Source organism: Ostrinia furnacalis, unplaced genomic scaffold, assembly GCF_004193835.3.
Source record: "Ostrinia furnacalis isolate ACB-3 unplaced genomic scaffold, ASM419383v2 OfSCF2054, whole genome shotgun sequence".
Lineage (NCBI taxonomy): Eukaryota > Metazoa > Arthropoda > Insecta > Lepidoptera > Crambidae > Ostrinia > Ostrinia furnacalis.
In genome coordinates, this window is record NW_021132293.1 from 1,060,032 (window position 1) to 1,073,916 (window position 13,885).

General features: G+C 37.5%; 1 protein-coding gene across 1 annotated transcript in view; it reads right to left on the bottom strand.

The window, feature by feature from the left end:
• The window catches only part of LOC114354501 (uncharacterized), a 98,121-nt gene extending 90,479 nt beyond the window's left edge, over positions 1 to 7,642 (bottom strand). The window contains exon 1 of the mRNA XM_028306901.1: positions 7,607 to 7,642. The gene's annotated coding sequence lies outside the window, so the exon portion shown is untranslated. The remainder of the gene's footprint in view (positions 1 to 7,606) is intronic.
• Positions 7,643 to 13,885: the final 6,243 nt, after the last annotated feature.

Sequence of the window (13,885 nt, forward strand, 5' to 3'; positions counted from 1 at the left end):
GTGGAATTTTGTCTGTCACAGAAAAACTTTATCGCGCGCGTCCCTGTTTCAAAAACCGGTATAAAAACTATCCTATGTTCTTTCCCGGGACTCAAACTATCTCTATGCCAGATTTCATCAAAATCGGTTGCGAGGTTTAAGCGGGAAAGCGTAACAGACAGACAGACAGACAGACAGACAGACAGACAGACAGACAGACAGACAGACAGACAGACAGAGTTACTTTCGCATTTATAATATTATATAGTTGGGATTCAATACTATAGTACAACTCTACATAATATGAAAAAGTATAAGTCCGAAAAAGAAACTAGAAAACAAAAACATACGTGCGTCACCATCGAGTACAAAGGAGGCATATCACAATAGCTTTCCGATGAACGAGTTACGAATAGACAGTGGCCGGTTCTTATAGGTAAAAGGTTACACGCGCTCGAGCGGCGAAGCGGCCATAAGGCGGGCAAGGCCGCTACGGCTGGCCATAACGGCCGCTACCGGAACCGAATGACACCCACTGTCCGTTCTTACAACCCTTTCAATAGCTACTTACGATGCCGCAACCACAGTGGACATGTGATCAGTAAAGCGAAACCAATTTTCGACTGAAATGACGTTGTTCATTAAAATAGAGCGCTTTGTTTTTAGTTCGAAACATACGCATGACTGTGCTTCCTATATGGGTTTGCGTAATGTCATATTGTGTAAACATCATAATTAATATTTTTATTTTATACAACTGCTACGTTGTACAACACTCCAGTCTCCAAGACACAAATTGCTAATAGAGCATTTTATTTGTCTTATTACAAAAATTTTATTGACAAAGTAAACGCCGTTGTACCTTTCTTTTTGTGCTACAACGCTTTCTCTACCCGTTGGTTTCACGCCCTTCCATAGATTACCATAGACATTAAGTATAAAACTTCAACGTAACGAATGAGAAAGCGATGGAGTCCTCTTCTGAATTTCAAATGAATAGACATAATCCATATTTCAGTGGAAGTAGCGACCGCAAGCCGCGCTGAATCGGGGATTATGGTTGCCCCAGAATCCAGATTTTAATGAAAAATTAAGACATGGGCGTCTTGTGTACCAAACAAAGTTATATTTAATTACAACGCAGTTTTCAGCTCGTAGGAGATAATGCAAATCTAGTTTGCATATTTCTGAAAGCGTGCAGGGAGTGCGGAGCGAGCTTCAAAAGGTTTTAATATCTCATTATGCAACAGTTCCGCCCGGGGCAATATCTAAGGTGAGATGCGATCTGCATTTCTTTTATGTGATTAATGACGTGAAATTAAAGTTTTTCACCAAGACCTAGAGTTTTAGACGCAATATTACCTGTCAGGATCAGGATGCGGTATTTAGTAGATCTGCATTAGTCGCACAAAATCGCTCGAGATATGCTTAAATACCTTTACGATACAAAAAAGGCTGTAGCACATCTCGCGCAATCTTTTAAACGTGACGCTACATTTTCAATCACAAATCGCAACCCTACGAGTGTAATCACGGGATTTGTAATTTCAAGAACACGTAGCAAAGTTGCAGACAGACGCTTGCACTACACATTTACAAACACATGCGGCCACGTAGTGAAGGTGGGTACCTATCTGTGAAATTAACCTAATTATTTATCTATCTATTCTATACTGAAGCGATCACATAGTAAAGTATAAACAGTTTTTAGAGAAGCTTTTGCTTTATATTCGAGAAAGTTTGCTTGGTTACCGAAGAAGTCATGGAGGAACAGAGTAAACCTTATAATATAAATTAAAATAATGCGCACGAGAGCTTTTAGCGTCTGACCACGATTATTTTTCATTTAACTGTGTTAATTTAACGCATATCCGTAATACTCGAATTTAAATGCGTTGTTTGTGCGCAAGAGTGACATTTCATTTTGACTTTGTAACGCTCGGTTTCAAACAGTTTAGTCTGAGAAACGAGTTTGATCGTTGTGGGAATTGTGTATGACAGGTTACAGCTCGAATATAGCTGTGTTCGCGCATTGTATGTTTTGGAACGCCCGTGACTCTAACTCCATACAAACTTTAATTGTAACTTCCTCCTTTAAAGCTTTAAGTGAACTTTTGGTCGTTTGAGACCGGATACCTTTAGTATTTAATTAACAAACTCATATTTAAAAATTGCTATAGTTTTCCTTACGTACACCCAGTTTTCCTATACATCACATTAAACAAAGGTTATATAAGTGCTCGTAAGTGATGTAATTAAACTGTAAACGCAATCCAGGTAATAAAGATGTTGGTATAATAAATAATAGTAAGTTAGCAGCATACTTATTGCTACAACGTAATCGATTGATAATTACAGGCCGTGTAACCCGTAGGTATTATCCACGCCACGGATGATTTATTGTGTGTTCAGTGAATAGGGGGTAAAAACGAACGTATGTGTGAGGCTGTTACAGAATATCGTGTAAGCAGTAAGCACCATAAAAATATGAAGATATCTTCTATTCTGCCTCGAACTGGTATCGACAAGCCTAATTACTAGGAATAGGTGAATAGGGCAGATATGTACCATCCTAGACTGCATCCCACTTAACATCAGGTGCGATTGTGGTCAAATACCTGCCTTGTTTTGCATAAAAAAGGTATGATATACGATTTGCTGATGGTTTAAAATTGTACCGGTGTTAAATATGCAGTTGCATGCACTTATAGATGTTGTTCTATGCTATCGATTGCACAAAAGCAGTAGATCAGGTTAGGTTCAACCAAAAAAACTCGCTAGTTTAATTGCTGCGTTTAGCTCTTTCCATTCTTTTAATTTGTACAGAGCTCCAAACGTAGGGTTATTTGCAACATGCCCGCAATAAAATATTTTAAAATTTGATATTTAAATTGCGAGCTATTGCAGCAGTTTTATTAAACATTTAACCTTATATTTCGTAAGGCTACACTGCCCTCCAATTTTCTACTTCGCGGGAAAATTCCATTCGGGGATACCGTGAAATGTAATCCATAATTTATATTATTACGGACAGATATTATGACATTAGACATTAGACGCGAAAGAAAATGTGTCTGGCATTGTCTGTTACGATTATTGGAAATAAGTTTTCATTTCGGCGCAAAAACTGGACTATTACGAGAACCGTATATCTTTCATGACACTAACCACATTTACATAGCTGAATAATTATCTAGTTAAACTTCGCAAATTAACTGGCAATTAAAGCTAATTACGTAGTAGTTAGTTGGTGAGTCAACGCAATATTTTCAATGAAGACAATTATTTTTTTATACGAAGCGTTGTGTGATTAAATTAATTTAATGGATAGTTCGTGAAAGATTTTCTATAAGTGCATACTGATTACTGTCTAATTGATAATTATTTTTTATGGTAGCGAACGTTCAAATACGTTAGTAGTTATCTAGAAATCTCTTATTTATGATACATCTATCGTTCCATTTTTATTGCATGTTAACGCACTTGTTATAAAGTCACTTTATTTTTTCCATCTTCCCCCTAAGTTTATTCTAGGTACCTTCTAGGTACTTAGCATCCTAGGTTACCTGTTAAAAGTCAATGGGCAAATATTTTTATTTGTAGCTTAGATTAGAACATTTCTGTCTAAATTACATTAAAGACTTTTATTTATGTAATACTTTCAGTGCTTAATCGCTCAAGGGCAATCATTATTGTCCTAAAATGTATTTCGTAAAGACATCAATTTGTAATTGAGCTGTGAGAACCTTTAGAAGCGAATCTTATTGATTACGCCAAAGACATCGTAAATTCGACACAAGTGCCGTTAATATTAAATTTAATTTGCGATGACGCCATAATTTTATGGTCCCAGGTGCAAAAGGAAAGCAAAGAATACTCCCGTCATAAATTAGCCGGTACTTACCGCAGCTAATAATACATTAAATTTTTTGATTGTCTGCAAAAACAGAACAACATAAATAGTTCGGAATTCTTGATCATTTCTTTATAAGAGATAATTACGCATAATTACTCGATTATAAAATAATTTTATTAAAAAAACTTATATTAGGTACGTTATAATTATCTTTTCTCTTATTTCAACCACAGAAATTCGTAAGTAGCATAATTGAATTGTACCTATCTAACAGTATCTACGATTATTTCAAAAGTTCACATTTTTCCAGTTAAAAAAAGTTAATCGACAGGTCCACCCTTTAACGAAGTGAAGTCTTACTAGAGCGTGTTGATAACCGATTATTTTATTAGGTCTGCGGTGCGACAGGTGAGCGCGGCCAATTAAGTTTCGATCAGGCGGACGCGGCGGCGCATGCGGTCGCCCTAACTGGATTACGCGCGGGGCAGCGTGTAGCGTAGGGCGGTGCGCGCGCGCCGCCCGCCCCACCGCGGGCGCCAACGCCATCTACCGTGTAATTTGATTGAGCTTCATCAGCGTCTGGACGACCTGTAACCGGGCAGTGAGTTGCAAATATTGCGGTGTTGCGATGCTGTGAAATAACATTTGCGTTGGTTGTGTTTCGTCGTTTTTATGTCGCACAATTGTAATAAAAATCGATGAACTGATAAAAAGGTATCCGAAAATCCTTTTATATTGACTTTATCTATCACAATAATTGAAGCCACAGCAAATGTAAAAGACTACCTCATATTTACGAGGACACGAGAGACGTCTGATTCGCTAAAAATTCTGCAGCAGACAATGCGAAGCAGTTAAATCAACTGTCCCAAAATGGAGCCGTCGGCAAAAAATGGTTGCGAATATTGTTTATTTTCAAGAGAAAAAATACGTTTCCACTGGCGCGGAAATTGATAGAGGGTATACAATCGTCGAAATGCACCCGCGACCGTTCCGCTCTAAAATAGTGTAGTCAATATTTTCGAAACACTAGCTTTAATGTCAGTAGTCCCATCTGCTCTATAAATAAAGGGAAATAATTCATAACCATTGTACCTACTTGTATAGACAATTTGGTAAAAAATAAACAATTGATTCAGATCAGTCACTGAAATTATCATGTCATTGAAAGAATGTAAAGTTTTGTAGGTACCTACATTTACTGCAAAATAGCACCTACGAGTACAAGAACATAATATGATGCTACAGTGTTTTCCACAATGTGCCGTGTAGTTTTGGTTTCCAGTAATAAAAAATAGAGTAGTAGAGTAAACATTTAGAATAAAGTCATATTCTTTCATTTTATATTAATGTAATTTGATTAATAAAGTATATATATTATTATTTTACAATTATTTCTTTTTTCTTTACTTACACAACAGAAATTAAGCTGATTGATTTGTAAAATTATTTTTAAAAACATCTCGAGCTTTACTTACACCAGAAGTCATAAATTAACCTTTTAAGTAAGTAATTTTTCGTCCGCGTTTTAATTTAATGAAGCGTGATAAAAATAGCAGATAAGTTACAAAGACTTTATACCTTTCACGGCTCGCAGAATCTCCTTATCGCTTCAAAGGATGCTGACCTAAATACTAATAACAAGGCCAGCGTAACCTAATTACGTAGATAGCGGGTTATTTATATTTGGCATAGCTACAAGGAGCTCCACACATTGCTATTCAACTGATCTCTAATTCAAATTACTCTTATTTTCTTATTTTGGTGCAGAAAATTACGACAGTCACGCTTATATGATTATCCAATTAGATGACTTCCTTCAGCTTACATGCTCTGATGGATTTATAAAAGAAAACAGGGACTACGAATACCTTGATAACAAATAGAGATGTAATCCCTAACAGGTGAATAAAAGTTCCAATATCGGGTATGGTAGGACAACGTATGGCACAAAATCCTTGGCAAAGCGAGAATACAATATCCGTGCGGTTGATAGGCTTGATTGATTACGCTCTCCGGCCGCGGCCGCACGTGTATTGTATCAAAAACGCTGAGCCACTAACCCGTCTGCAAAAAATCAATCGGCACAAGCTTAACCATCAGTTCGAATATACACCTACCTATACATTAACAGTTCTGTTCTTCATTCAGTTCAAACATGAAAATATTAAAAATGAACTAACCGCTATCGAGCCGGGTTAATTAAAATCTGAATGTTATAAAGTGCAAACTTCATTCAACTGGACGTTGAAATTCCATTCGTTTATTATGAACTGCGATCCAGTTATTTACTTAACCTGTTTCAGAGACAAACCCGCCCTCATTCGACGTGACCACTGCAGCGGAGCGGACAAAGAGAACAAATGATCGTCACAACGGGAAATGGAAGTGATCCTCGCCCGTTTTTAACTCGAAACGTTTTTTTACGTCAAAGTAGAAAGAAGCCTATCTCGGAAGAACATTATTTGCACTTCATTTTAAAGCTTGTTTCAATTTTCGTCCCGTGAAAGTATGTGCGGCAATCGCTTGGAAGGCGCATAAAGGGACGCACCTTAGCAAAGTTACGCTGCTTCTGAAATATTCAAATCTCGAGGGCGACTTTCCCCGCGCACCCGTAAAATGCAAAACAAGGAAAGTTTCCCCCTAAATCAGCGGAGTCAGCAACGCAGTGTCCCGGCGAGCTCCGCAAACATGCCCGGACAAGAAACAAACTTTAATTTAGCTGCCACGATGGTCGCCTCTTAAGAATTTCTTTGCCAAAGCATTCAAACGGTGGTTACTTTACTCGGGAATTTCATAATTCAATTTACTCAAACACAAATCAATCGGAGACTGGGATAAATCATAAATTGGATTACAAATGGTTTTATAAATAGACGGTAAACAGCTCGAGCCAGACTGATCCATTAAACCGCATTCGGCCAATTGAAATGTTAGACTGATTGCTGTACGTAAACATCAGATGCGTTTGCATCCGCAATTCACTATTGGCATTGCAAATGTTCATCTCTTGGTAACTATAAATAAATGATGGACTTGTCATATTTACTCGTACTATGCTTTTCATACACATGTCTCACTTTTCATAGCATCCACTTTCAAAATAATTGCCCCTTTCTAATTGTTTTTCTGCAGTCGTTAACTCCAAAAATTAACTTTCATTGTAAATATTGTACGCTTATTAACTTCGTGAAGGTTTTTCAATAAATTTTATTCGTAACTGACTGTGCCAGAGAATGCAAACATTGGAGCAAAACACCGGGATGGGTAGCCATTATCTCGCTATAGCCTAGTTCTTCGTTGTGCGCGAGAAAAGCAAAACGGGGCTAAATTGCCGGCGAGTTGTAAATTTAAAAACGATTCGTATTCCAGAAAAACGTACGGGACCAACGCAGTCACGCTGAAACAACGATAGTGCTGGCGCATGACCTAACGTTCATAACTGAAATTCATAAAAGACATTTCATCGTATAAAATTTTAAATTTTCACGTTCCATTTGAATCTAGGAGCAACGTGCAACGAGACTCGAATGTGACATTTATTACGTACCTATTATAGGAGTACTTACAGCTTCATTTCCACCATAACCCCACTTTTAACTGAGCATTTGAAGCTATCGAGTCGTTGATATTGCTTACTTTTTTTCTGTTTTTCCATTATTATAGTAATGCTGACGCTACCGAAGCCACCAATGTGCTAACTTATTTGGCATTAACAGGTGTAAACTTAAAAACTAAGTTGATGTAACTGAGTTCGTATAGGTACCATACCTTCAATAATATATTTATGTGATGCCAGCAATCTGCAACAAGGAAAATGAAACTATTAATTTTACTCTAATTAAATAACAAGGAAGAGATAATCATTTTAATGAGTCTTCATTAACACATGTTATTTTATTTAACAATGGCAGAGTAAGTAAAGCGGATGTCAACGATACAAGTAGTGCCAATTTCCGGGTCTTCTTTCCCCTCTTTCTTTGCTTATTACCCGTTTACAGTAGAATCTTTATTAATGTTCACGATATATTTATTAAACTGTCATTTTAGTATGTAAAGAAAAAGAATAATAATAATAAGGAAATGCGAAAGTACTTTAACATTATTTAATGTTATACAAACGTAAATAACCAGCGAACCAATTAGAGAAAACAATTGAATGAATTTACATATAATGGCCATGCATATGCATTTGCCGAAGTTTATGGCGCAACGCTTGCGGCGTTGTGTTCGATCCCCTGGGTGAGGTAATTAATAAGCAGATTTTTAATTTTCCGGTCTGCACGAACTCCTCGGGGAGCGGTACATTGATATGCGCTCTCATACACAAAGAGCCACTTTCGGCCGTCTTCACTTCTCTTCTCTCTTAGTGGAGTGTCAGGACTTAGGATTGTGCAGGTATAATGAATATTGTATTCAATTCCTCGCATAGATAGCGACGGCCTGCCGACGCCATTGTCACGTCCGTGTTCAAGAGGCGCCGCCCCGCTGTTAATTGTCAGCCTTTTAACTCATTTCGTGTCGCCAGATTCGAGGGTCAAACTCTCGGTGACAATGAAACGTTTCAAAATTAAACATTGTAACAAAAGCCGAAAAATTCTACTCGTTTTATTATGGCAATAATTATGTTTTCACATTTCCCCCTTCCGCAAACAAACAAGAAAGTTTGTTTAGGCTGTCTGCCCCTCGATTAACACGGGTCCAGCGAAGATCTGGGGATAGGAGAAACGTAGCAAACTTAGATTTCATTAGTGGGGAACTAAGTTATCGAATAGTCACATTAATTTCGATCATATTATCGTCGATTCCCTTTATGATGCTGTCAAATAAATAAAACTCCCGGCCCATTAGCTCTGGCTGCGGTCGGCTCGGGCCATATTAAGGGAGCTTTCGGAAGCAACAGACGACCCCATCAATATCTGTCATCAGTCACCGAGTAGCCAAATAAAATTATTATGAATGGCCCACCGATGGGCGGCGACGCGGAGGTTCCTGTTTCATTCTCATATTACATGAGATGACCCAATTCCCGGAAAATATGTAGTTTCCTCTTATTAGTAAATATGTCATTAGGGAGTTGAAACGTGACAGTAGTTCCGGGCAATTTGGAAAAATGATAGAAGAAAGGATTTTATTAAAAAACAATTGAAGTTCTAAGTGATTGCTTCAATAAATTGGACAATGTCGACAACACTTAGGTACACAATAGACAACATTAATTGGAAATAGCAGATTACATATTATGCTAGCAATATTTTCAGTAATTTTATTTAATATCGCAACGTGACTTTTATACTACACGCGAATTTAAATTATAAATGCTCACCAAAAAGATCGTGTATTTTAAACCCGCAATAATCTCCACAATGTTTACCGCACTTATGGGCTCATGGTGTGTTTCTGTGCCGGGATGTGCGGGCCACGGGCATAATCCTGAACCCTTACAACTGTGTCAAGGATGATAAGCGGAAAATGTTCATGTTGCTTGAAAACGCGAGGTAACACGACGCGTTTGCGCACACGTCTGTTCCGTAACTGCGGAACGCGCAAAAACGGATAAAATTGACAGGATACACCAATAACTACGTGGCAAAACGTCTCTAGTAGAACATTTTACTCGATCCCTATATACCTACCATAACGTATCTTATTATTCACTTATCTTGTCCTCACACACAACACAAAAAAATGCACTTAATTACTCGCATAGAAAATGTTTTATGATCATGTTATCTTATACACATCGATAACACAATAATTTTGTTCATTTTAAAGCGCTTTGGGAAAATCCGAGACAACCAATTAGCGGAATGCAATAAGCTTATGAAAACTTGTATTGGCATAACTTCATTTGTTTGGCTTGTGGCATGCGGCCAGGGATTACTCCCCAAAGAGAACAGCCACTTATTTTGTCTACATATGACCGAGACGCTTTTAAGCCCTCTCTAACAACATTGTTCTATTTAAGCGACTAATCACAAGTTTCAAACCTAACAAAACATTGATAGTAAACTAGCCCTTTTAGCAATATCTAAATCCAACTAATATCATTGAATTCTGTTAATTCTATAAACGTAAGTTAGGGGTTCTAAAACGGGATTATTCCCACCGCTCTACAACTCCTGTGTAGCCATGATCTACCGCTTAACCGCCTAATGGTACGCGTAATATAGAACATAATTGTTCTATATTCTTCTGATTAATTTTGTTGTGGGTTGACAGTTTCAATAACTTTACTCCGGGATATAATTTACCTTCACTGATGGGTTTTTATTGGTGATCAAGCTGTGAGTAGAGGTTCAAAAAATATAAACTTTCTGTAGTTCTTTATACATATAACCTGTTAGCTCATTTCAGGCTATGACTTGCGGCTCAACGGTCGCTCAGCTGGCAGCGCCACATGGCCGGCTTAATGCGTCGGCTCACTTTCATGAAGGCGCGATAGGCTAATTACGACCGTTTGTGACCTAAAATAGTCTGCTTATCGTTTAGGCTGCGGTCTAACGTCGTTTTTAGTAGCGCGGTGCAACGCCAATAGTACATAGGGTGGTTTTTATAGCATGCAACATTGAATCCTAGTAAGAAACAGCGAATAATACTAAAAAGACCCTAGAGGCAGATTTTATTGATAAGTATGATTTCAGTTTTCACGTAATCTACCCCGAGATACCTTTTTATCATTTCCGGATAAATAAAACAACAATTTTTTCTTTTTTTTCTTCCTTAATGTGAAGGGATTTTGTTCATCGATAAAAAACTTTAGACTTAAATAACCATGCTTACCATGCACTATCAACCCTTTCGGTAGTTACCTTCTTTGCAAACTACTAAACAAGATGGCTGTTATTACAACAAAGAGCACAAATTATTGCAATAAAAATTCGTGCAAGCAGTTTGCAAAGTTCAAGGAGACAAAGCGAAAGAGGCGCCACGGGGAGGCACAAAATACATAAATACTTATTACTTAGACAGTTTAGTATAAACGCCCCATTCGTTAAAAGTTTTTGCATTATTAAACGAGTGGGGGAAATTGTTTCCTATAACGGGACAGCGAAGGTCTGCGGACACTGCGCGAACCGATCTTAGACGCAGATGTGAATACCGAGTTGGACTCCCTTCACTACCCTATTGACAATGCTGAAAATTATAAGGATACATTAATTTACGGACTGCGTGTGTGTAAAATTCGAATGATACTCGTATGTGATTTTGATTCACAATTGATAATTTTGTTTTCTCTCTCACTTTATATTGTTATAGGCAATCGATTCGTAGTTTTAGTCCTCCTCAATCACTGAAATGACAAAAAAAAATAGTATAGTCTACTCTCTAAAAGGCTATACGAGTTAAATGCATTTTGTAACTGAGATCTCAGAGTTCTACTTTTTTTTTAATTCTGATAGGCTTCGCTTTTAAATCAGTTTCTCATGTAAAATCTGCTTATACAGTTAGCCTAAGGCCTAGTTAGGCCATTCTGGCTCTTATGGCTTAAAATTTTCCGGTGATAATACTTAGTGGAATTTTTAAAGTGAAAAATCATGACTGAAATACCATTCAACTTTATAAATCAAAATCCTAATATTCAATTCATTTGGCAGTAAAGAAGTGAATGAACACTTACAACTACAAATCGATCAAAAAACATCACTGTCACAAGTCGCGTGTCTGTAATGTGTATTACTCAGTTTTTATCGCTAAAAACGCATACTATGTTTACAAATATTATGAGTGCGAGCACGTGCTGAGGTAAGGGCCGGTCATTGACCGCGACTTTCGTAGTCCCGTTAATTACTTTCGCATGGGACGGAGTGGGACACTGCAGCTCACGTGACGGCCTCAACGCGTTACGCGCCCGATTAGCTTATTAAAATACCTACTGAACTGGCCATTTATATGGCTTTTCGTAAGCATTATTAATTGGATATGTTATAGTTGTTAAGTTTGCGTATGGTTGCCGAGCAGCACAACGTCTATCATGGGAAATGTTGTTTTTGCATGAATTATCTACATTTGTGAATTGAGATTTAACGATAGGTAACGGTGAAAATATAAAATATTTACCGCAAGATTTTACTGTTTAATATGTTATGTCATCATAACTCACTATTAATTAGTGGCAAGGAAGATTAAAAGGTTGTAATTTTATAAAATTTACCGTAACCTAATAATGGCTTATCCTCAACGGGATCCTGTGAATTAAAACGTTTAAATCATCCGTGTATAAACATAATTTACGTGTGGATGCTTTGAAGTACAAAATACACGTGTAGCAAAAATAGGGTTACATATTTGCAAATACATAACAATAATAATAATGAAATATGCTCCAAGGCGCCTGCCGAATTACCGACCTATGAAATGTGGGCACGTTTTCCGTAATTCTATTTCAGTCGGATAGAATATTAACCTTGTTACGGCGTAATATACCAGTCGGTGTCTGCCACCATGAAATACAAAACGTACATCTACATAAGTTAGTAACTAAATTGGGCCTTTGCAAAAGTTTTGTATAAGCTTAGAATTTTCGTGACCTTTAAGTAAGACGCAGTAAGTGTTAGTTATTAATTTTTTTTGGGTATTCGTTGGTAGATTAGCTAAAGTTACTCGACCAACTCTACTCAGTCGGTAGTTTTAAATACAAGTATGTCAACTATTATCTCCATGTTTTTAAGGTAAGATGTCCAACGAGCCGCCAAACCGTTGGCAGGCGGGTCAGCCGCCTCCGGTCCTGATTATCTTCATCTCGAAGCGCGTCACGTCCTCTTCCCAAACTCGTCTCACCTGGGGAGGCCTGGACGAGGGACCTATTTATACGAGCTACAGGCTCTACGGCTAAGGAGGGTTACTAGGGTTGCCACAGTTGAGTTCAAAACTTAAGTGGTTTGTAGCAAATGGATGAAGTTTTGCCAAACCGTAAGATGTGACACCTTCCCCAGACAGGCCAACGTAAAATGGTTGAGAGAGAGCTAAAAGGTAAAAATATTGCGCCGGTAAGCATGCCATCTTAACGGTGCAACTACTCGAAGTAGGTATAGCTGAGTTTATATGGCTAAACTTATACTTATAAGTTAGTTTGAGTACCCACATTGTAAGACCATTTCAGGAGTAGGTACCTTCACGTGAGCATAGACGACTGAATGAATATCAAGCTATATGATATATCATAAGTGTGACTGCGACAAAAATGTGTATGTCAGAATTGTGTTTTCGACCGCATTTTGCCGGGGCAAAATGGGTTACAAAAGATAGTAAAAAGAAAATACATAAATACATAATATGTTTCTTTCTTCTTATTTCATGCATTCCATAGAAGCTGATTTCTTGACTTTTATTTTATTACAAGTATCGATGGATACTCTTTGTCTTCTCAAGTGCGTTCCATCCCTCACCTATAAGGGACCCGGCAGCTTAACCGGCCTCTCACCTGGGGTGGCACTTCAATATGACGTATGGTCAGCTACAAAAAATGTGCATTACATTTCGAGTAAGCTTTAAATCTGAAGTAACCCTTATCCTTTTAGGAAAGACCCGCGAATATTGTGACTTAGGGGGTTAGCAGGGGTGTCTCCATATGGAAATACGGACTTGTGAGACGTATTATAAGATACAATAAACGCGTTAGTTTACTAGGTCTCGGTGTTTATGCGGAATTTAATTTCGAGAGCAGTCGTAAACATGGCGTAATGGTCTAATATTTCTGTTTGTACAACATATTTTAGTACTTGGCCAGTGTTTTCAGGCCAGTTTTAATCGTTATGATAATTATAGCTGATACATAAATTACATTAATAACTAATTATTATAATTACATTGCATATTTATTAAACGCAGCTTGTAGAGTCGATATACATTATTGATATCTAATATTTATATCTCGATGATCTTTAATTTTTTAATATTAAATAATGTCATTTTAAAATGTATAACAAGATAGGTATGCAACCCTAAAACTGTGTTAAATCGGGGATTCTGACGTCTTATAAGTTGAATTACTTATTTGTTCTCATAACTGTGCCGCCCACCTACATTAAGGTTTTGTGTTAAACTTTT